Source organism: Anolis sagrei, chromosome 6, assembly GCF_037176765.1.
Source record: "Anolis sagrei isolate rAnoSag1 chromosome 6, rAnoSag1.mat, whole genome shotgun sequence".
Lineage (NCBI taxonomy): Eukaryota > Metazoa > Chordata > Lepidosauria > Squamata > Dactyloidae > Anolis > Anolis sagrei.
This window is the reverse complement of record NC_090026.1, coordinates 24742630-24745975: the sequence shown is the minus strand read 5'-3', so window position 1 is coordinate 24745975 and position 3346 is coordinate 24742630.

Sequence of the window (3346 nt, the reverse complement as noted above, 5' to 3'; positions counted from 1 at the left end):
ATGGTCAGAAAGTTCTTCCTAATGTTCAGGTGAAATCTCCTTTCCTGTGATTTGAACCCATTGCTCTGTGTCTTAGTCTCCAGGGTAGCAGAAAACAAGCCTAATTCCTTATGACATCCTTTCATATATTTTAACATGGCTATCATGTCTCCTTCTCTTCTTCAGGCTAAATATACCCAGCTCTTTAAGCCACTCATATGGCATAGTCCTAGATCGTTGATCTTGTTAGTTGCCCTCCTCTAGACACATTCCAGCTTGTCAATATCCCACTTGAATTGTGGTGCCCAGAACTGGACACAGGTGAGGTCTGTCCAAAGCAGAACAGAGGGAGGGATGCAATAACTTCCCTTGATTTAGACCAGGGGTCCTCAAACTAAGGCCCGAGGGCCGGATATGGCCCTCCAAGGTCATTTACCCGGCCCTTGCTCAGGGTCAACCTAAGTCTGAAATGACTTGAAAGCACACAACAACAACAACAACAACAACCACAACAACCACAACAATCTTATCTCATCAGCCAAACGCAGACCCACACTTCCCATTGAAATACTAATAAGTTTATATTTCTTAAATTTATTCATTTAATTCATTTTAATTATTGTGTTTTTTGCACTACAAATATATGTGCAGTGTGCATAGGAATTCATTCATTTTTTTCCAAATTATAATCTGGCCCTCCAACAGTTTGAGGGACTGTGACCTGGCCCTCTGTTTAAAAAGTTCGAGGACTCCTGATTTAGACACTATATACATCTCATTGGTTTTTTAGCTGTTGCATCACATTGTTGGCTCATATTAAACTTGTTGTTTACTAAGACTCCAAGATCTTTTACACGTCAGGTGTCATCCATCCTTCATCTGATAGGTCACCCATCTTGTATCTGATACACTTGAACATGATTGAAGCTTTAAGGGCACGATCCAGAAAGCTTTGTATGTCAGTTCTTGTGCTTAAGGCACTACTTTTCTAAGTTTATTAGCTACCTGGCCAGGATGGGCAAGTTTTTGACCAGGAGAGAAGGACCTCATTAACCACCTTCCCCCAAATTACTGTAAGACAATCTAACTAGCCCTGACATAAAGTTCTGAATGAAAGATGATCCACTTCTGAGAACTCTATGTGGAGTTGCCTTTGAAGACTGTTCGGAAACTTCAGTTAGTCCAAAGGGCGCCAGTCAGGCTACTTACTGGAGTGACATACAGGGAGCATACCACCCCCTTGCTGTGTCAGCTCCATTGGCTGCCGGTCCACTTCCGAGCACAATTAAAAGTGCTGGTCTTGACCTATAAAGCCCTATACAGTTCTGGCCCAGCTTACCTGTTCGAACGTATCTCCCTCTATGTCCCACCTTGCAGTTTAAGATCCTCCAGGGAAGCCCTGCTCTCGGTCCCACCAGCCTTGCAAGTGCGCTTGGTGGGGACAGGGACAGGGCCTTTGCGGTGGTGGCCTGTGGAACTCGCTCCCCAGCGAGATCAGGTTGGCGTCTTCCCTCCTTTCTTTCAGAAAGAAGGTTAAATCATGGTTCTGGGACCAGGGCTTTGGACCGCAAGCATGACAGCACTTTGGATGTTGACTCAGACTGGAATTGGCTATATGTATCGATGACAATGTTTTTAATGTGTTTTTAACTTAATGTTCTATTTACTGTTTTAAACTGTTGTTATATTTGTTTATATTTGTATTATCTTGTGGCATCGAATTGGTGCCGGTGTAAGCCGCCCTGAGTCCCCCCTCAGGGGTTGAGAAGAGCGGGTTAGAAATGTGGGAAATAAATAAATAAATAAATAAAGTGTGAGTTATGTATCAAGACTGGCTCAACAATTAGACTGAGCAAAGGCTTTGATTGCTGGAGGGGAAAACTGTGCTACTGGCCTTGCCCTCTTCCTTCCAAGATGCTTTACCATCTTCAGATGTGGTGCACAATACTGTCCCATCACTGACATAGAAGAAATATTCGACTGCCTGTACATTTGGCTTCTGTACCCGGAACGGGAAGAGGTCCCATTTTGTTCATTGCCTTCAGCAGTAACATGTTTGCAACATGTTACTGGGTGAGGGCATTACACAGGTAGTGGTACATGGTCCAAAGTGTTATAGAAGGTGTGTTAATTTTGATAAGTACATTCTAGCCCACAGGATAAAGAAGGGATGAGCAGTTTGTGTATTTGATCTTTACTTGTTTGAACTTGTGAGGGCCTCTGTACTTTGCTCTGTGTGAGCAAACAGTGTACTGAAAAGTATCCTAACTTGTTTATTGTGGCTTGAACTTCAAAAAGCAAAGCATGAAATATACACAGTGGAAGTGAACTGGGAAATTTAGCTTCCTAGGTATTTCTGAAAACTTTGCCTCCTGGTAGATTTACATCACATTAATGGCTGCATTCTATTGAATATAGGATTTATACTGAGATGAGGAACTAGAACTCTGAATGAGAACTCCAAGTATCTCATAACATTACAGATTCTAGGATTCTACAGAACAGAACTATAATAGTTAATGTGGGAAACAAACTGCTATTTTGTTGTTTATTTCTTCAGTCACTTCTGATTCCTTGTGACCTCATTGACCGGTCCATGCCAGAGTTCCCTGTCTGCTGTCACCACCCCCAGCTCCTTCAAGGGCAAGCCAGTCCCTTCAAGGATGCCATCCCTCCATCTTGCCCTTGGTCAGCCCCTCTTCCTTTTTCCTTCCATTTCCCCCAAAATCATTATCTTCTCCAAGCTTTCCTGTTTTCTCATTATGTGGCCAAAGTACTTCATCTTTGCCTCTAATATCCTTCCTCCAGTGAGCAGCTGAGCATTATTTCCTGGAGGATGAACTGATTTGATCTTCTTGTGGTCCAAGGTACTTTCAGAATTTTCCTCCAACACCACAGTTCAAAAGCGCCTATCTTCCTTCGCTCAGCCTTCCTTATGGTCCAGCTCTCACATCCGTAGGTTACTGCGGGGAATACCATTGCTTTAACTATGTAGATCTTTGTTGTCAGTGTGATGTCTCTACGCTTTACTATTTTATCAAGACTGATCATTGCCCTCCCCCCAAGAAGTAAGCGTCTCCTGATTTCCTGTTTGCAGTCTGTATCTGCAGTAATCTTTCTGCCTAGAAATACAAAGCCTGTCACTGCCTCCACATTTTCTCCCTCTATTTGCCACTTATCAATCAGTCTGGTTGCTATAATCTTGTTTTTTATGTTTAGCTGCAACCCAGATTTTGCACTTTCTTCTTTCACTTCGGTTATATGGCTCCTCAGCTCCTCCTTGCTTTCAGCCATCAAAGTGGTATCATCTGCTTATCTAAGGTTGTTAAGGTTTTGTCCAGCAAACTGCTATAATCATGTAATTTTA